The 22,042-nt window shown below is 42.0% G+C and overlaps 1 protein-coding gene across 5 annotated transcripts in view; it reads right to left on the bottom strand.

Annotated features, from left to right (window-relative positions):
* Window positions 1-22,042, bottom strand: part of ANKRD13B (ankyrin repeat domain 13B) — a 513,444-nt gene that overhangs the window by 168,117 nt on the left and 323,285 nt on the right. The gene's annotated exons all lie outside the window — the stretch shown is intronic.

Raw genomic sequence — 22,042 nt, forward strand, 5'->3', positions numbered from 1 at the left:
TGCTATATAACTCCTCCCCTCACTGCCATATCCAGTCATTCGACCGAAACAAGACGAGAAAGGAGAAACCATAGGGTGCAGTGGTGACTGTAGTTTAATTAAAATTTAGACATGCCTTAAAAGGACAGGGCGGACTGGATACACTACAAGAGAAATAAATTTATCAGGTAAGCATAAATTATGTTTTCTCTTGTTAAGTGTATCCAGTCCACGGATCATCCATTACTTATGGGATACCAATACCAAAGCTAAAGTACAGGGATGATGGGAGGGACAAGGCAGGATTAAACGGAAGGAACCACTGCCTGAAGAACCTTTCTCCCAAAAACAGCCTCCGAAGAAGCAAAAGTATCAAATTTGTAAAATTTTGAAAATGTATGAAGCGAAGACCAAGTCGCAGCCTTGCAAATCTGTTTAACAGAGGCCTCATTTTTAAAGGCCCAGGTGGAAGCCACAGCTCTAGTAGAATGAGCTGTAATCCTTTCAGGGGGCTGCTGTCCAGCAGTCTCATAGGCTAAGTGAATTATGCTCCGAAGCCAAAAGGAAAGAGAGGTTGCCAAAGCTTTTTGACCTCTCCTCTGTCCAGAGTAAACGACAAACAGGGAAGATGTTTGGCGAAAATCTTTAGTAGCTTGTAAGTAAAACTTCAAGGCACGGACTACGTCCAGATTATGTAAGAGACGTTCCTTCTTTGAAGAAGGATTAGGACACAATGATGGAACAACAATCTTTTGATTGATATTCTTGTTAGAAACCACCTTAGGTAAAAACCCAGGTTTGGTACGCAGAACTACCTTATCTGCATGAAAAATCAGATAAGGAGAATCACATTGTAAGGCAGATAGCTCAGAGACTCTTCGAGCCGAGGAAATAGCCATCAAAAACAGAACTTTCCAAGATAAAAGTTTAATATCAATGGAATGAAGGGGTTCAAACGGAACTCCTTGAAGAACTTTAAGAACCAAGTTTAAACTCCACGGGGGAGCAACAGTCTTAAACACAGGCTTAATTCTAACCAAAGCCTGACAAAATGCCTGGACGTCTGGAACCTCTACCTCTGCCAGACGTTTGTGCAAAAGAATAGACAGAGCAGAAATCTGTCCTTTTAAAGAACTAGCTGATAATCCTTTGTCCAAACCCTCTTGGAGAAAGGACAATATCCTAGGAATCCTAACCTTACTCCATGAGTAATTCTTGGATTCACACCAATAAAGATATTTACGCCATATCTTATGGTAGATTTTCCTGGTGACAGGCTTTCGTGCCTGTATTAAGGTATCAATGACTGACTCGGAGAAGCCACGCCTTGATAGGATCAAGCGTTCAATCTCCATGCAGTCAGTCAGTCTCAGAGAAATTAGATTTGGATGATTGAAAGGACCTTGTATTAGAAGGTCCTGCCTCAGAGGCAGAGTCCATGGTGGAAAGGATGACATGTCCACTAGGTCTGCATACCAGGTCCTGCGTGGCCACGCAGGCGCTATCAGAATCACTGATGCTCTCTCCTGCTTGATTTTGGCAATCAGTCGAGGGAGCAGAGGAAACGGTGGAAACACATAAGCCAGGTTGAAGAACCAAGGAGCTGCTAGAGCATATATCAGCGTCGCTCCCGGGTCCCTGGACCTGGATCCGTAACAAGGAAGCTTGGCGTTCTGGCGAGACGCCATGAGATCCAGTTCTGGTTTGCCCCAACGATGGATCAGTTGAGCAAACACCTCCGGATGGAGTTCCCACTCCCCCAGATGAAAAGTCTGACAACTTAGAAAATCCGCCTTCCAGTTCTCTACGCCTGGGATGTGGATTGCTGACAGATGGCAAGAGTGAGACTCTGCCCAGCTAATAATCTTTGAGGCGTCTAACATCGCTAGGGAACTCCTGGTTCCCCCTTGATGGTTGATGTAAGCCACAGTCGTGATGTTGTCCGACTGAAATCTGATGAACCTCAGGGTTGCTGAGGCCAAAATAGAAGAGCATTAAATATTGCTCTTAACTCCAGAATATTTATTGGGAGGAGTTTCTCCTCCTGAGTCCACGATCCCTGAGCCTTCAGGGAGTTCCAGACTGCGCCCCAACCTAGAAGGCTGGCATCTGTTGTTACAATCGTCCAATCTGGCCTGCGAAAGGTCATACCCTTGGACAGATGGACCCGAGATAGCCACCAGAGAAGAGAATCTCTGGTCTCTTGATCCAGATTTAGTAGAGGGGACAAATCTGAGTAATCCCCATTCCACTGACTTAGCATGCATAATTGCAGCGGTCTGAGATGCAGGCGTGCAAATGGCACTATGTCCATTGCCGCTACCATTAAGCCGATTACTTCCATGCACTGAGCCACTGACGGACGTGGAATGGAATGAAGGACACGGCAAGCATTTAGAAGTTTTGATAACCTGGACTCCGTCAGGTAAATTTTCATCTCTACAGAATCTATGAGTCCCTAGGAAGGTGACTCTTGTGAGTGGGGATAGAGAACTCTTTTCCACGTTCACTTTCCACCCATGCGACCTCAGAAATGCCAGAACTATCTCTGTATGAGACTTGGCAATTTGAAAGATTGACGCCTGTATCAGGATGTCGACTAGATACGGAGCCACCGCTATGCCTCGCGGTCTTAGAACCGCCAGAAGTGAGCCCAGAACCTTTGTAAAGATTCTCGGGGCTGTGGCCAACGCGAAGGGAAGAGCTACAAATTGGTAATGCCTGTCTAGAAAGGCAAACCTTAGGAACCGATGATGATCTTTGTGAATCGGTATGTGAAGGTAGACATCCTTTAAGTCCACTGTGGTCATGTACTGACCCTCTTGGATAATGGGTAGGATGGTCCGAATAGTTTCCATTTTGAATGATGGAACTCTGAGGAATCTGTTTAAGATCTTTAGATCCAAGATTGGTCTGAAGGTTCCCTCTTTCTTGGGAACCACAAACAGATTTGAATAAAACCCCTGTCCCTGTTCCGTCTGCGGAACTGGATGGATCACTCCCATTACTAGGAGGTCTTGCACACAGCTTAGGAATGTCTCTTTCTTTATCTGGTTTGCTGATAACCTTGAAAGATGAAATCTCCCATGTGGAGGAGAAGCTTTGAAGTCCAGAAGATATCCCTGAGATATGATCTCCAATGCCCAGGGATCCTGAACATCTCTTGCCCACGCCTGGGTGAAGAGAGAAAGTGTGCCCCCCACTAGATCCATTTCCGGATAGGGGGCCGTTCCTTCATGCTGTCTTGGGGGCAGCAGCAGGTTTTCTGGCCTGCTTGCCCTTGTTCCAGGACTGGTTAGGTTTCCAGGCCTGTCTGGAATGAGTAACAGTTCCCACTTGTTTTGAAGCAGAGGAAGTTGATGCTGCTCCTGCCTTGAAATTTCGAAAGGCACGAAAATTAGACTGTTTGGCCTTTGATTTGGCCCTGTCCTGAGGAAGGGTATGACCCTTGCCTCCAGTAATGTCAGCAATAATTTCCTTCAAGCCAGGCTCGAATAAGGTCTGCCCCTTGAAAGGAATGTTGAGTAACTTAGACTTTGAAGTCACGTCAGCTGACCAGGATTTAAGCCATAGCGCCCTACGCGCCTGGATGGCGAATCCGGAATTCTTAGCCGTTAGTTTAGTCAAATGAACAATGGCATCAGAAACAAATGCGTTAGCTAAGCTTGTCAATAATTTCCTCCAATGGAGCTGTATGGATGGCCTCTTCCAGGGCCTCAAACCAGAATGCCGCCGCCGCAGCAGTGACAGGCGCAATGCATGCAAGGGGCTGCAAACTAAAACCTTGCTGAATAAACATTTTCTTGAGGTAACCCTCTAATTTTTTATCCATTGGATCTGAAAAAGCACAACTGTCCTCAACCGGGATAGTGGTACGCTTTGCTAAAGTAGAAACTGCTCCCTCCACCTTAGGGACCGTCTGCCATAAGTCCCGTGTAGTGGCGTCTATTGGAAACATTTTTCTAAATATAGGAGGTGGGGAAAAGGGCACACCGGGTCTATCCCACTCCTTGCTAATAATTTCTGTAAGCCTTTAAGGTATAGGAAAAACGTCAGTACACACCGGCACCGCATAGTATCTATCCAGCCTACACAATTTCTCTGGAATTGCAACTGTGTTACAGTCATTCAGAGCAGCTAATACCTCCCCAAGCAATACACGGAGGTTCTCAAGCTTAAATTTAAAATTAGAAATCTCTGAATCAGGTTTCCCCGAGTCAGAGATGTCACCCACAGAATGAAGCTCTCCGTCCTCATGTTCTGCATACTGCGATGCAGTATCAGACATGGCTCTTACAGCATTTGCGCCCTCTGTATCTCTCCTAACCCCAGAGCTATCGAGCTTGCCTCTTAATTCAGGCAATCTAGATAATACCTCTGACAGGGTATTATTCATGATTGCAGCCATGTCCTGCAAGGTAATCGCTATGGGCGTCCCTGATGTAATTGGCGCCATATTAGCGTGCGTCCCCTGAGTGGGAGGCGAAGGGTCTGACACGTGGGGAGAGTTAGTCGGCATAACTTCCCCCTCGACAGAACCCTCTGGTGATAATTCTTTTATAGATAAAGACTGATCTTTACTGTTTAAGGTGAAATCAATACATTTAGTACACATTCTCCTATGGGGCTCCTCCATGGCTTTCAAACATAATGAACAAGTAGGTTCCTCTGTATCAGACATGTTTAAACAGACTAGCAATGAAACTAGCAAGCTTGGAAAACACTTAAAACAAGTTTACAAGCAATATAAAAAAACATTACTGCGCCTTTAAGAAACACAAATTTTGTCCAAATTTGAAATAACAGTGAAAAAAGGCAGTTACACTAACGAAATTTTTACAGTGTATGTAACAAGTTAGCAGAGCATTGCACCCACTTGCAAATGGATGATTAACCCCTTAATACCAAAAACGGAATAACAAATGACAAAAACGTTTTTTAAACAGTCACAATAACTGCCACAGCTCTACTGTGGCTTTTTACCTCCCTCAATATGACTTTTGAAGCTTTTTGAGCCCTTCAGAGAAGTCCTGGAACATGCAGGAAGAAGCTGGATGTCTGTGTCTGTAATTTTTGCTGCGCAAAAAAGCACTAAAATAGGCCCCTCCCACTCATATTACAACAGTGGAAAGCCTCCAGGAACTGTTTCTAGGCAAAGTTCAAGCCAGCCATGTGGAAAAAACTAGGCCCCAATAAGTTTTATCACCAAACATATATAAAAAACGATTAAACATGCCAGCAAACAATTTAAAATACACTTTTATAAGAGTATGTATCTCTATTAATAAGCCTGATACCAGTCGCTATCACTGCATTTAAGGCTTTACTTACATTACTTCGGTATCAGCAGCATTTTCTAGCAAATTCCATCCCTAGAAAAATATTTTAACTGCACATACCTTATTGCAGGAAAACCTGCACGCTATTCCCCCTCTGAAGTTACCTCACTCCTCAGAATATGTGAGAACAGCAAAGGATCTTAGTTACTTCTGCTAAGATCATAGAAAACGCAGCCAGATCCTTCTTCCAAATACTGCCTGAGATAAACAGTACACTCCGGTACCATTTAAAAATAACAAACTTTTGATTGAAGAAATAAACTAAGTATAAAACACCACAGTCCTCTTACGACCTCCATCTTAGTTGAGAGTTGCAAGAGAATGACTGGGTATGGCAGTGAGGGGAGGAGCTATATAGCAGCTCTGCTGTGGGTGATCCTCTTGCAACTTCCTGTTGGGAAGGAGAATATCCCACAAGTAATGGATGATCCGTGGACTGGATACACTTAACAAGAGAAAGACATACACACTCTAACACACAAAGACACCCACACACACACACTCACACACAAAGACACACACACACAACATGTGCAGTATGGTGCAAATGCACAATGTCACCTTTTTGGCTATGGCTGTTTCCCACCAAACTCGGACATTTGAATGTCCGGGCCTAACTCAATTTCAAACCCCGGCACACAAATGGAAACCAGAACTGTCCAGGTCATTCCCGGACAGGTAGCAACCCCCCAAGACAAACAGAGACCATCCTGGAGTCATTTGATGATCATTAAACTACTTTAGAAGTCATTTGCACATTATCAGGCATCATCAGGTTTGGTAACAAATTCTGGGTGATGACTTCAGAATGATTAGCAGATTACTGATTACTTCACAAGTATGAACAGCAAGTGAATGACTCTAGAGTCATCTCATTTAAATATTTCAGCCTGTGGACACACTTTTGGATGGCTTCTGATGACTAGTCTGGAGTCATTGATTACTTCAGAATGACTCCAGGAAGATCATCCTTTTTGACTAGGCCCTACCAAAATTATGCAGCAAGAGATTACTGACACAAACAAATTGCACTACACAACATGAAGCTCATATCTGACACACAGATTGTGTTACATAGAGTATAGACACACAAACAACATATTACACAGCACAGAGATTTTACAGAATACATGCTGTTTCTAAAGAACACACAAAAGTACCCTACACATCTTATTCGAAGCACAGGACACTTAAACACTGTATTACATAAAATGATAGTCATTTAATAAAGACGTTGTTAAATGTTATAAAAACAACTTATCCAGGTTAAAATCTATTTACTGGCCTAGGATCACTAATGTAGAGTGAGACACACAGAAATCTGAGAGCAAAATGCAATGCAGAACTTACCACCCCCAGATTCACTAAGGTATAGCTTAAATGTCAAAAGCACACAACTAATGAGCTACACTTTCCATTACTATAATAAAACTAAACTACATTTTGCTTCTCACCAAGTAATTATACAGAATATGGTGGGATCATTTGCCACAGCTTAAAAGGACACTGAACCCAAATGTTTTCTTTTGTGATTCAGATAAAGCATGCAATTTTAAGCAACTTTCTAATTTACTCCTATTATCAAATTTTCTTTATTCTCTTGGTATCTTTATTTGAAAAGCAAGAATGTAAGTTTAGATGCCGGCCCATTCTTGGTGAACAACCTGGGTTGTTCTCGCTGATTGATGGATAAATTCACCCACCAATAAACAAGTGCTGTCCCGTGTACTGAGCCAAAAATTTGCTGGCTCCTTAACTTAGATGCCTTCTTTTTCAAATAAAGATAGCAAGAGAATGAAGAAAAATTGATAATAGGAGTAAACTAGAAAGTTGCTTAACATTGCATGCTCTATCTGAATCACAAAGAAAAAATGTGGGTTCAGTGTCCCTTTAAACCTCAGCACGTATACCAATAAAGCACTTTCTTCACACTTAGTAAAATCATAATTCAGTACTGGTTGTTATAAGGCCCCTAACCTCCATCACCTATATAAGCCTCCATTTACTGCTTCAGTCAGTTCCTGCCTAGTAAAATAAGATCCTATTTAGAAAAGTTAACAGACATAAGCACAACAAAAATGTACTTCTGGATTGATCTTATTCTTACTCCAGAGGTTACAAACCTTTATAGGGGTAGGGAAGAAACACAAACCCTAAAAACCAACCTTTTTTGCTGGGTATAAGATTATTTCCCTTCCTGACATTTTGTTAAACATAAAAGTTTTATTGAAAGAATAAAAAATAAACTTTACTTAGAGCCCAACACAGACTGAAGAATTTACATTCCCAATTTGGCCTCACCAGAGGCACAAACATTGTACTTGGAGTGCTTCATATACACATAAAACACATATATATCATACAGGGGAAGAATCCATCAAAATTAAATTATGCTTACCTGATAATTTCATTTCCATCGTGGGGAGGAGAGTCCACTGCTTCATTCATCACTTGTGGGAATTAAGAACCTGGCACCAGGAGGAGGCAAAGACAACCCAGCCAAAGGCTTAAATACCTCCCCCCTTCCCTCATCCCCCAGTCATTCTGCCAAGGGAACAAGGAACAGTAGGAGAAATATCAGGGTATAAATGGTGCCAGAAGAACAAAAAAAATTTTTTAGGTCCGCCCACCAGAGAACGGGCGGGTGCAGTGGACTCTCCTCCCAACAATGGAAATTAAATTATCAGGTACGCATAATTTATGTTTTCCATCTAAAGGGGAGGAGAGTCCACTGCTTCATTCATCACTTGTGGGAACAAATACCCAAGCTCTAGAGGACACTGAATGGAGAAAACGGGAGGGTAAAGGAGGCGGACCCTATAATGAGGACACCACAGCCTGCAAAACCTTTCTCCCAAAAGCTGTTTCTGCCGAAGCAAAGACGTCAAATTTGTAAATTTTTGCAAACGTATGTAAGGAAGACCAGGTTGCCGCCTTACAAATCTGCTCCATAGAAGCCTCATTCTTAAAGGCCCAAGAAGAGGCCACAGCTCTAGTCGAGTGAGCCATAATCCTCTGAGGAGGCTTGTGTCCCGCTGTCTCATATGCCAGACGGATCATACTCCTTAACCAAAAGGATAGAGAAATGTCAGAGGCCCTTTGTCCCCTGCACTTCCCTGAATACACAACAAATAAGGACGAAGTCTGTCTGAACTCCTTTGTGGCCTTAAAATAAAACTTCAACGCCCGAACCACGTCCAGATTATGAAGTAACCTCTCCTTTGAAGAAGAAGGTTTAGGACACAAAGAAGGAACTATTTCCTGATTGATGTTATGACTCGACACCACCTTGGGAAGGAATCCCAATCCAGTGTGAATAACAGCCTTATTAGCATGAAAAACTAAGTAGGGAGGCTCACATTACAAGGCCGCCAACTCAGAGACTTTGCGTGCCGATGCAATAGCCAGTAATAATAGGACTTTCCATGAAAGAACCTTATTGTCAAGGGCATTCATAGACTCAAATGGAGCCCTCTGTAAAACCTTAAGAACCAAGGCAGAGCCGGACTCCTGAAGACAGGCCTGATCCTAACCAGAGCCTGAACAAAGGACTGAATGTCAGGAAGCTCTGCAAGCTTCTTATGCAACAGTACAGATAAAGCCGAAATCTGTCCCCTTAGGGAACTGGCGGCAAGACCCTTATCCAGCCCGTCCTGTAGAAAAGCCAAAATCCTGGATATACTGACCTTATGCCAGGGATATCCTCATTCCTCACACCAGGACAAGTAGGTTCTCCAAACCTTGTGGTAGATGCTGGCCTGGATGAGAGTGTCGACCACTCTCTCCGAAAAACCTCTCTTGGCTAAGACTAGGCGTTCAATCTCCATGCAGTCAGCCTCAGAGAATCTAGATTTTGATGTAGAAAAGGATCTTGAACTAGCAGATCATTGCTTCAAGGTAACTTCCACGGCGGATATGACGACATCGCCACTAGATCCGCAAACCACGTCCTCCGCGGCCACGACGGAGCAATCAGAATAGCCGAAGCTTGATCCTGTTTGATGCGGGCCACTACTCAAGGTAGCAGAGGCAACGGTGGAAATATGTAAATTAGGTTGAAGTCCCAGGATACCGCCAAGGCGTCTATCATCTCTGCCTGGGGATCCCTGGATCGCGACCCGTATCTGGGTAGCTTGTAATTGATTCTGGACGCCATGAGATCTATTTCCGGCGTCCCCCATCTCCGCAAACATCTTGGGGTGGAGAGACCATTCCCCTGGATGAAACGTCTGTCTGCTCAAAAAATCCGCTTCCCAGTTGTCTACACCAAGAATGTGGATCGATGAGAGCGAGCAATTGTGAGTCTCTGCCCAATCCAGAATCCAAGACACTTCCCTCATTGCTAGTGAACTTCTCGCCCCCCCCCCCTGGTGTTTTATGTACGCCACCGAGGTGATCTTGTCCGATTAGAATCTGATGAATTGGGACAACCCCAGATGGAGCCAAGAGTTCAGAGCGTTGAATATCACTCGAAGTTCCAGAATATTTATAGGTAGACTCAATTCCTCTCAAGTCCACCTGCCTTGTGCCTTTCTGGCACCCCAAATGGCTCCCCATCCTGATAGACTTGCATCTGTGGTTACAATCTCCCAGGATGGTCTCAGGAAGGATGTCTCCTGAGACAACTGCCCCGGTTGGGTCCACCAAGATAGGGACTCCCTCACCGGTCTGTCCAAGGATATCTGTTGGGACAAATCTGAATGATCGCCGTTCCATTGTCTCAACATGCACAGCTGCAGAGGTCTGAGATGAAACCTGGCGAATGGAATGACATCTATGCTGGATACCATGAGCCAGATTACATCCATACATCTGGCCACAGATGTCCTGGAGGATGTCTGCAGGGCTAGACAGTTGGACACCAACTTGCAACGTCTCTGATCCGTCATAAATATCTTCATCGCAGAAAAATTTAGTATCTTACCCAGGAACTCCACCCTGTTGCTGGGGACCAATGAACTCTTTCCTTTGTTTATCTTCCACCCGTGGGATCGAAGAAGGAGAAGAGCTCTCAAATGATCCTCTGCCAGACTGTAAGATGGAGCCTGGACCAGTATATCGTCCAGATACGGAGCCACTGCAATCCCTCTGGCTCTCGCTACTGCGAGAAGAGCTCCTAGAACCTTTGTAAAGAATCTTGGGGCCGACGCCAGACCAAACGGAAGGTTTACAAACTGGAAGTGCTGGTCCAGGAAGGCGAACCTTAGGAATTTGACGTGATCCTTGTGAATCGGAACATGAAGGTAAGCATCCTTCAGGTCTATAGTCGTCATGAATTGTCACTATTGAACCAGAGGCAAAATTGACCTGATCGTCTCCATCTTGAACGATGGGACTGACAAAAACTTGTTTAGGGCCTTCAAGTCCAGAATTGGATGAAACGTGACCTCCTTCTTTGGGACCACGAAAAGGTTTGTATAATACCCCAGACCTCTTTTGCTGGAGGAACTGCGACAATTACCCCTAGAGATGAGAGATCCCTCACACACCCCAGGAAGGCATCTCTCTTTTCTGGTATTGAAGAGATGTTTGACAGGAGTAACCTGTCCCTGGGCAGATACGATTTGAAACCTATCCTGTATCCCTGGGAGACGACCTTGTAACGTTTCCCCTCCAAGCCCCCGCAAAGAGAGATAGTCTGCCCCCTATCTGGTCCAAGGATGGGTCAGGGTCCTCCCCTTCATGCCGATTTTGACTCGGCAGCTTCTTGCTTTGCTTGGACTTGTTCTAAGAGTTTGCTGGCTTCCAAGATCCACTGGATTGCTCAGATTTTGTGGAAGGCTGCTGGCGCTGAGAAAGGGATGAAAAGGTAGATCCCTTAGGTTTGGTTTTCTTATCCTGAGGTAAGAAGGCACCCTTACCGCCCGTGACTGTAGATATGATGGAATCCAGGCCCGGGCCAAACAAAACCTGAATGGGAGGGAAAGCAAGCAAGACTTAGATGTCATGTCAGCAAACCACAATTTTAGTCACAGAGCCCTGCGAGCTAAAACAGAAAACCCTGATGTTTTAGCATACAGGCGAATAATCTGCATGTTGGCATCACAGATGAACAAATGCGCTACCCTTAAGGCGTTGATTCGATCCAAAATCTCCTCGAGGGGGGTCTCCACCTTGACCATTGCTGATCGAAGATTCCTCCGGTAGTTTCGGTTCTGGAACCTCCAGAGTAGCAAGCACTTCCTTCATCAGAAAACGCAAATGCTCCATCTTAAATTTGAAATCTGGTTCCTCCGCTGACGGAGGCCTAGAGGTAGCCTCTACCGACTCAGAAGCAGCCTCCTCCGAAAAATCAGAGTTGCCCTCCTCTGCGGATAATCTGTCTGAGATATCCAGCAGAGTCGAAGACCCCTGAGACGGATAGCAGTGCCGTACCTTCTGCTTGCGCTTAGAAGGAAGAGACATCGCATTTATGGCCGCAGAAACCGCCATCTTCAACTGAGCGGTTAAGTCTGGAGGCCAAAGGACCCCTCCCACGGGAGGATTAGTAGTGCCCTAAGGAACTGCTTGTGTAATCGGAGATGCTTGTAGGGAACGCACCTCACGGGACAGAGAACCCTCAGAGGTGGAGGCCTCAGTTGTACTAAATACTTTATTCATTTTAGAAATAGTAATATTGTCATAACATGTGGAACAGAGTTGTAACGGCAGTTCCACCAGAACCTCCCCACAGTATACAGTTAATAGGTTTAGATAAGGAGGGAGTATCCTCCAACATATCAGAGTCCTCCATAGCTTGCGCCTTTATTACGGACTTGATGATTGATTAAATGGACCTTTATATTCCAATGGCCGGGGCACTCACCACCTCCTATGACCCGGACTACAAGAAACAGCTTTCGTATCCTCTGAACACAGGTTGAGAAAGAGGAAGTTACTGAGGCCACACCCGGTCATATGGAGTACCATGCAGAACCGCCCCTGCACTGAGCGAGAGACACGCCAAAAAAAGCCTGTCTCAAACTCTCTAACTGTTCCACACTGACAGAGCCTCATCTCACACAAGTGCAGTAAAAAAACACAAACAATATTATATATATTAAAATCCCCCGTTTCATAACCCCCTTCCGAGGGTATTACCGTAGATTCTATACAGATAAAAGGAGTCACACTGTGACCCTGTCTTCTTGCGTTATCACATATATATACAGTATATATAATGAAACGATCTTACCAGAATCAACACCGTGGAACAGGAACACGGCCCTTCAAGTGTGACAGGTTAGTAGCGTCGCTCCTGACAGAATAAAAGCAGGCAGCGAAACTCGTCAACGCTGATTGCTTAAGGAGCTGTTAATATGAGTCGGGATGGTTTCGCAGAAGAACTCCCCCTGCATCTCCGGACTCACTCATGCTCTCACTGAGAGGCTGATAGGACTACTTAAAACTCCAGTCCCATTGCAAAGAGTACTACCCTCCATAAGAGGGTATGAGGGAAGTGGGGGAGGTATTTAAGCCTTTGGCTGGGGTGTCTTTGCCTCCTCCTGGTGGCCAGGTTCTAAATTCCCACAAGTGATGAATGAAGCAGTGGACTTTCCTCCCCTTTAGATGGAAATGAAGATTTAGACACTTTGTGAGCTTGGAAAGGATATGCAAAGCAAAAAAGCGTAGATGCATGAATATTAGTAATGATACACTTTTTTGCTTTGCATATCCTTTCCAAGCAACCTTCGGGACAGTTATACAATTTTTAGTGGTGCACCACTTGAGTTATTTCCCTGGCTACATCTTTGCATAGTATTATTTATGGGGATCCCTGACGTGCATGTGTTTTTATGTCTATATGTTTTCATTAATAAATGTATTTGAGGATTTTTGAACAGATTGTACGTATCTTCTCCTTCCTTTATATATGATAATATTGTCTTAAAGGTGATGTTTTGCCTAGACTTTTGTACCGCACTGATTTGTGCAGTCCTCTCTCTTCTAACACGTATATATAGAATCTCCTCTTCTAGCTTGCACTATAAGATTTATACCACTAACTAAAGTGAAGTGAGCAGTACAGCTTTATTACTATTTCAAGCTTTACAATAGGTCAGAATCAGCATTACGTCTGATCTGTCTTCTTGAGTTTTCTGTAAATCTAAGGTTCAGAGAAATGACGGAAACACGTAGACAAGATAAAAATGACATTTTATGGTGCAGGCGTCTACAGCATAAAATTATTTGGATAGGAAACTGAATAGTACAATTAGAGGCATCAAGTTCTATCACTAAATTCCAATGGATCAAATGATTAAAGTATATTCTGTTGAGGCTCCATTCTACTCACAGTCTCTTGCCTGCTATAATAGTTCTCCTGCCAGTTTCTTACTCCTGGTAGCCTTGAATTGGCACTACCAACCTATTGTGCTATTGAATTTAGTTGAGGGCAGCTTTCATATGAGATGGGTCTCATACAAACTGTCACTCTTGGTAGAAACAAGAAATGCTGTACTAATAAAGCTGGTCATTTTATTTATGGTAACACAACCATGCTGAAGTGGATCCAGAGCTCTGCGCCCAAAAGCCGCACGTATAGCTGGGAATATGTATCAATAAGACTTCTGTGAATATCCTTGGGGCAGCAAACAAACCGGAAATGGTCACTTTAAATGGCAAATGTGAAAGATTATGAGCAGCAGCAATCTAAAGGTTATTCATGATGATATATACTTTTTTTTATTATATAGCAAGATGCTGTATATTCATGGCTGTAATGTTTAAATTTGTTGGTAAATTAATTGGATTAATCCATTCACAATGCCATGCTCTCCCATCTGTTAGATTATTTTGGGCAATGTTTCTATCTAGAAGACATCACATATTGGGCTGGATTACAAGTGCAGCACTAATTCATAGCGTGCCCGCAAACGGCAAAATTACAAGATCTCTGGTTAATTTTATAAATGTCCCCCAAATGCCCCCAAATTTAGGTGCTAGTTTTCTTTTTTTTTTTTTTTTTTTTTAAATAGCCAATAGGATGAGAGCTACTGAAATCCTTTTGGCTGATTTGAACAGCCAATAGGATTTCAGTAGCTCTCATCCTATTGGCTGACGTGAAAATTTCAGCCAATAGGAATGCAAGGTACCCCAAATATAAAACAGGTATCTTGCATTCAATCTTCAGTGTGCGGCTGTGACTGCATGAAAAGGATCCTCCATGCTGGATGGCTCCGCGGTCACCTCTGCTCCATGCAGCCTTCGTCCTGGAAGAAGATTTCGCCGCCTGGAAGAAGACCTTCACTGCCTGGAAGAAGACCTTCAGGAACGGTGAGTACTTATTTGGGGGTTAGACTTAGGCTTTTTTTTTTAGATTAGGGATTTTTTTATTTTCATGGGCTGCAAAAGAGCCGATTGCCCATACAAATGTCCCTTTTGGGGCAATGGGTAGCTTAGGTTTTTTTAGTGTTAGGTTTTTTTATTTTGGGGGGTTCGGTGGGTGGGGAGGGTTTACTGTTAGGGGGGATTTAGTATTTTTTAATGTAAAAGAGCTGTTTAACTTAGGGCAATGGCCTACAAAAGGCCCTTTTAAGGGTTATTGGTAGTTTAGTTTAGAACAGAGGGTGTTTTTATTTTGGGGGGCTTTTTTATTTTCATAGGGGTATTAGATTAGGTTTAATTTTTTTATTTTTGATAATTTGGTTTATTTTTTTTCTGTAATTTTAGACATTTTTATTTTTTGTAATTTTAGATTTATTTATTTTAATTTAATCTTAGATTGTTTGTTTTTTTAAAGTAATGTTAGTTTTTTTAAAATTTAATTTTAACTGTATTTTTTATTTTATCTAATTGGGGTTAATTTAGGGGGTGTTAGGTTAGGGGGCTTAGTGATTAAATTAGTTATATGCGTTGTGGGGGGATGGAGGTTTAGGGGTTAATAGGTTAACTAGGTTTAATGCGTTGTGGGGGAATGGCGGATTAGGGGTTAATAGGGTAATTAGGTATAATGGATTGTTGGGGGATGGCGGTTTAGGGGTTAATACATTTATTAGGTAGATTGTGTTGTGGGTGAATGGGGGATTATGGGTTAATAGTTTATTAAGGTACTAGTCCTAAAGCCCGTTCACACGGGCCGTGTTGTGTTATATTTAATTTTCTCTCTCTCTCTCTCAGCTGTGCTGCCCGGTCCTCGCGCTGCTGTCGGGTGGGTGCGCGTGCGATCAGCTGCAAGTGTTTGTCTGAACTGCGCATGACGGCTTCAGACAAACTCTTGTCTTTTATAATATAGGATATTGCGTTGTGGGGGATGGCGGTTTAGAGGGTAATACATTTATTAGTATTTGCAATGTAGGGTGATGACGGTTATAGTGGTTGTTACGTGTCGGGTTTGTTTTTGGGAGGCGGGTTAGACCTTTTCATGTGATGTAGGATTTTTTTGTGTTTTTATTACGCTCCGGCAGTTTTATAAACTGCTGTAAGTCACTGGCAACTCCAGAAATGTGTATTTCCGCACATTTCCGGACATCGCCAGTTTATCCGATTTACGGCAGTTTATGAACTGCCGGTGTGGTTTATGTGATCCCCGATGTGTGAGGTGAATTTGCGGGTGACGCAGGTTTCAGCAGTTGCCTGTGCCGCATATGAAATCTCGGCCCTAGGGGTCAAGAAGCTCACTGAATAGAAGATTGTTTGGAGTGGACTAGATCTGCACAATGACTTACACTAAGTGTGAGGAGGAAGGGGCAAACATTAAAAATGAAATATGTTGTTTTAGTTACAGGGACAAGTAATTCAAAATTAAACTTTTATGATTCGGATAGAGCATGCAATATTAAACAGCTTTCCAATTTATTTCTGTTATCAAATTTTCTTTGTTTTCTTGGCATCATTTGTAGAAGAGTAAAACTAGCAGTGTTTTGTAGAATTATTTGTATACAATGTTGCAAAACACTGCTGCCATAGTGTACTAAAGACACGTGCACAATCCTGAGCTCTTATGAGCCTACCTAGTTTTACTCTTCAATAAAAGATACCAAGGGAACTAAGCAAATTTGATAACAGAAAAAAATGTGAAAGTTGTTTAAAATTGCATGCTCTATCCGAATAATGAAAGTTTAATTTTGACTTTACTGTCCCTTTAAATAAAACTATTTGAATTATTATTATTAAAGGTTAAAGGGACATGAAACCCAATATTTTTCAATCATGATTCAAATAGAGCATGTAATTTCATACAATTTGCCAATTTACTACTATTATATAACTTGCTTCATTCTCTTGATATCGTTTAATTAATGAACAGCTATGAACTGTTGGGAGTTAGGTGTACACATTTGGTTTACCAATGAAAAGAGAATTTTTTGTGCAGCCACCAATCGGCAGGGAGCTCCCAATAATGCATTGCTGCTCCTGAGCCTACCAAGGTATGCTTTTCAACTAACAATACAAAGAGAATGAGGCAAATTAGATAATAGGGGGCCGATTTATCCAGGGCGGAATGGCCCCTGATGCCTCTGTTTCCACGTGAGCCTTCAGGCTCACCAGAAACAGCAGTTATGAAGCAGCAGTCTTAAGACCGCTGCTCCTTAACTGGCCCGCTGCCTCTGAGGCTGCGGTCTGCAATCCGCCCGATCCTATACGATCGGGTTAATTGACACCCCCTGCTAGCGGCTGATTGGCCGCAAATCTGCAGGGGGAGGCATTGCACAAGCAGTTCCCCAGAACTGCTTTTGCAATGTTAAATGCCGACAGCGTACATGATCCGCTACAGTGTATCATGTCGGACAAAAAATGATAAATCCGCCCCTATATATAATAATAATAAGATATTTTTTTTCGTTCATTTCAATGATCTATGTATGCCAATCTAATAGTATATAACCAGATCAGTAATCGTTCTTACTAACTAGTGATTTTAATAGTGATTTAAATCATATCCACCCTGATACAAATTAATAAACACTAGGCATGGGCAAGAAATCATTATTCTGCATTTGATTACCAAACAAATAGCAAATATAGGCGCAGGCAGCAGCATTTAGCTATTTTTGTTACCAGATGTATTATTGTGCATATCCAGATCTTTGTGTGTTGCACTTTAACACACAATAAACAAAAATAAATAAATCGAACAACGAAAATAGCCGAATGCCATTGCGGCCATATTCGGCATTCATTTAGTAAACGAATGCAGATTAACAAAGTTTCACCCACAGCCAATATACATCTAGATATAGAATGGGAAAGCATTTTGTGTATTGTTTATGGGTGTAGGGTAGATATAAAACTTTACCCCTCCAGTCCTCAGGTATGTTCTGTTGCCGAGGGGGCTTGTCTCTAAGGAGAGGCAACAGATAAGCCTGGCAATGGGCCAGTAATGGCTACTTTGGGTGCTTCACTCAGCAACAAGAGGATAGGGCATTGCTATTGGGTATAAAAGAAGCAAGATTCTTTAAGTAGATGTGCTGGGAAAGTTTGTGCGTCTTTAGGATGAAGTCATAGCAGAAGAAGCTGGACTTTGGATTAGCTCTGCAAAATTACCCTGACTGTAGCTCCTCCTACTACGCCAGCAGCTGATCCTTGTTCCTGGATAACACATGGACTTTAAAGCATTGTAAGTTTAGTCTATTTAATTTTTTTTACCTGTAATTGTGTTTACTTTACTGTTACATTCCCTATTAAATGATAGTTTAATAACTCTTCTTGGCTGCTTGATAGCAATCTCACATAATTAGTGAGACTGTTTATTATTTTATCTAGTATAAACTGATTAACTGGGGTTTTATTTTGGGGGCTAAACATTATGAGATGGCGTTCCATCACGATTACCTTTTCCGATCACACTCAGAACCCATATATCTGCAATGAAGGATGTCCAAACTTCTAGATATATCAACAGATGCGCTCTTACTGAAGAGTTATGGGCAGGCAAAAGCTACAGATTAAAGGGACAGTAAATTCAAAATTAAACTTTGATGATTCTGATAGAGCATGCAATTTTAAACAGCTTTCCAATTTACCTCTGTTATCAAATTCGCTTCACTCTCTTGGTATCTTTTATTGAAGAGTAAATCTAGGTATGCTCATAAGATACTCTATGGGATTAGTGTTTTGCAACATTGTATAACAAAGCTACAAATAAAATAAAAGCTGTCAAGTAAACCAAACAAATTTGATAAAAGAAGTAAATTGGAAAGTTGTTACATTGCATGCTATCATCAAAGTTTAAGTTTGTCTTTATTGTCCCTTTAAACTCTACTATATGTTCTCACTTCTATTTCAGTTTTGGAAGTAAAATAAATGTATAGATATAGCATATCTTCGGGACTAAAATTGCCAAAAAAATGTTTTTGAATTTCTGATCTTGGATTCGTAATTTTCCTTCCTGAGCATTTGCAAATGATAGAATAAACAGTGTAATAGCCCAAAAAGCAAAATGCTAATATTTTGTTATGAAGCCTTTATCTCGCAATACTATAAATTGACTTTAACCAAATCTACAGTTATTTCAGCAAAAAATACAATTCAATAACAATCAGATAGATTACAAGTCTGTGCGTTCGTCTTTTAATGCTAAAAAAATGGCATTTTCAGCGTTAAAACTGTAACGCAGCCATTACAAGTCTTGTCGGTATAGGTGTATCGCAAGCCTTTTAGCCTGTAACGCAACGTCAGACCTGCACACGTAAAAATTATTTTTTGTCTTGGGATTTCCATAGCACTGGTATTACGAGTTTTTCTGGGATGCTAAAAAACCTGCGTTACTCCCTATAACGCCAAGATCCGTAACACCTAAAAGCAGTAGTTATAAGTTTTACCCTACAAAACTGTTACATAAAACTGATAACTAAACTGCTACAAAGTACACTAAACACCCATAAACTACCTATTAACCCCTAAAACGAGGCCATCCCGCATCACAAACACTATATTAAATTTATTAACCTCTAATCTGCCACTCCCGACATCGCCGCCACTAAAAAAATTATTAACCCCTATTCCGCTACTCACCGACATCATCACGACTATAATAAACGTATTAACCCCTAAACCATGGCCTCCCGTATCACAAACACTATTTAAATATAATGAACCCCTAACCTGCCATCAGCCCACATCTCCCCCCACTATACTAAAGTTATTAACCCCTACACCGCCGCCACTATAATAAACTATTAACCCCTAAACCGCAAGACCCCCACAGCGAAATATACTATAGTAAACTATTAACCCCTAAACCAAAAGCCCCCCACATTGCAATAAACTAAATTAAACTAGTAACCCATAAACCTAATGCCACCCTAACTTTAGATTAAAATTACAATTTTCCTAACTTAAATTAAATTAAAACTTACATGTCAAATAAAAAAGGACTATGTTTAAACTAACAATTTAACTAATATAATTATTAAACTAAAATTATATATATACTAGAAAAAGAGGGGGCGCTCTAAAGTTTAATATATAAAGTTATTAATATTATTACTATACGGCTAGATTACGAGTTTTGCGTTATGAGCGGCGCGGTACTAACTTGCAAGTTATTGTCACCGCTCACTTACCTACAGCGCTGGTATTACAGGTTTGCAAAAACCCAGCGTTATCAGGCAATATGTGAACGTAAAGCAAAATTGAGCTCCATACTGCACTCCAATACCAGTGCTGCGGTGAGTTGCGCTGAGCTGGTTTTACGTGCTCGTGCACGATTTCCCCATAGACATCAATGGGGACAGACGGCTGAAAAAAAGCCTAACACCTGCAATAAAGCAGCGTAAAGCTCCGTAACGCAGCCCCATTGATTCCTATGGGGAAACTAAATTTATGTTTACACATAACACCATAACATAAACCCTGAGTCTAAACACCCCTAATCTGCTGCCCCTGACATCGCCGCCACCTACCTTACACTTATTAACCCCTAATCTGCCGCCCCCACCGCCAACTACATTACAGTTATTAACCCCTAATTTGCCGCCCCAATGTCGCCGCCACCTACATTACACTTATTAACCCCTAATCTGCCGCCCCCAATGTCGCCGCCACCTACCTACACTTATTAACTCCTAATCTGCCGCCCCAATGTCGCCGCCATCTACCTACACTTATTAACCCCTAATCTGCCGCCCCCAATGTCGACGCCACCTACCTACATTTATTAACCCCTAATCTGCCGCCCCCAATGTCACCGCCACTATACTAAAGTTATTAACCCCTATCCCTAACACCCCCTAACTTTAATGTAATTAAAATAAATCTAAATAAAACCTACTATTAATAACTAATTCATATTTAAAACTAAATACTTACCTGTAAAATAAACCCTAAGCTAGCTACAATATAACTAATAGTTACATTGTATCTAGCTTAGGTTTTATTTTTATTTCACAGGCAAGTTTGTATTTATTTTAACTAGGTAGAATAGTTAGTAAATAGTTATTAACTATTTACTAACTACATACCTAAAATAAATACAAATTTACCTGTAAAATAAAACCTAACCTGAGTTACACTAACACCTAACCTTACACTTCAATTAAATAAATTACATACAATAAATACAATAAACTAAATTACAAAAACAAACCAACACTAAATTACACAAAATAAAAAAGAAATGATCAGATATTTAAACTAATTACACCTAATCTAATAGCCCCATCAAAATAAAAAAGCCCCCCAAATAAAAAAAAACCTAGCCTAAACTAAACTACCAATAGCCCTTAAAAGGGCCTTTTGTGGGGCATTGCCCCAAAGAAATCAGCTCTTTTACCTGTAAAAAAAATACAAACAACCCCCAACAGTAAAACCCACCACCCACGCAATCAACCCCCCAAATAAAATCCTCACCAAAAAAACCTAAGCTCCCCAGTGCCCTGTTGAATGGACATTGCCCTTAAAAGGGCATTTAGCTCTTTTTCAAGTGCCCAAACCCCTAATCTAAAAAGAAAAACCAACCAATAAACCCTTAAAAAAGCCTAACACTAACCCCCGAAGATCCACTTACAGTTTTTGAAGACCCGACATCCATCTTCAACGAAGCCGGCAGAAGTCCTCAACGAAGCGGCAGAAGTCTTCATCCAACCAGGCAGAAGTCTTCATCCAGACAGCATCTTCTATCTTCATCCATCCGGCGCGGAGCGGCTCCATCTTCAAGACATCCGTCACGGAGCATCCTCTTCAATCAACGTCTTCTTGCAAAATGAAGATTCCTTTAAATGACGTCATCCAAGATGGCATCCCTTTAAATTCTGATTGGCTGATAGAATTGGAACAGCCAATAGAATGCGAGCTCAATCCTATTGGCTGATTGCATCAGCCAATAGGATTTTTTTCACCTTTAATTCCGATTGGCTGATAGAATTCTATCAGCCAATCGGAATTCAAGGGACGCCATCTTGGATGACATCATTTAAAGGAACCTTCATTCTGCAGGAAAACGTCGATTGAAGAGGATGCTCCGCGCCGGATGTCTTGAAGAAGGAGCCACTCTGCGCCAGATGGATGAAGATAGAAGATGCCGTCTGGATGAAGACTTCTGCCGGCTTCGTTGAGGATGGATGTCGGGTCTTCAAAAACTGTAAGTGGATCTTCGGGGGTTAGTGTTAGGCTTTTTTTTTTTAAGGGTTTATTGGGTGGGTTTGATTTTTAGATTAGGGGTTTGGGCACTGGAAAAAGAGCTAAATGCCCTTTTAAGGACAATGCCCATCCAAATGCCCTTTTCAGGGCAATGGGGAGCTTAGGTTTTTTTAGTTAGGATTTTATTTGGGGGGGTTGGTTGTGTGGGTGGTGGGTTTTACTGT

Source organism: Bombina bombina, chromosome 3 (assembly GCF_027579735.1).
Source record: "Bombina bombina isolate aBomBom1 chromosome 3, aBomBom1.pri, whole genome shotgun sequence".
Taxonomy (NCBI): Eukaryota; Metazoa; Chordata; class Amphibia; order Anura; family Bombinatoridae; genus Bombina; species Bombina bombina.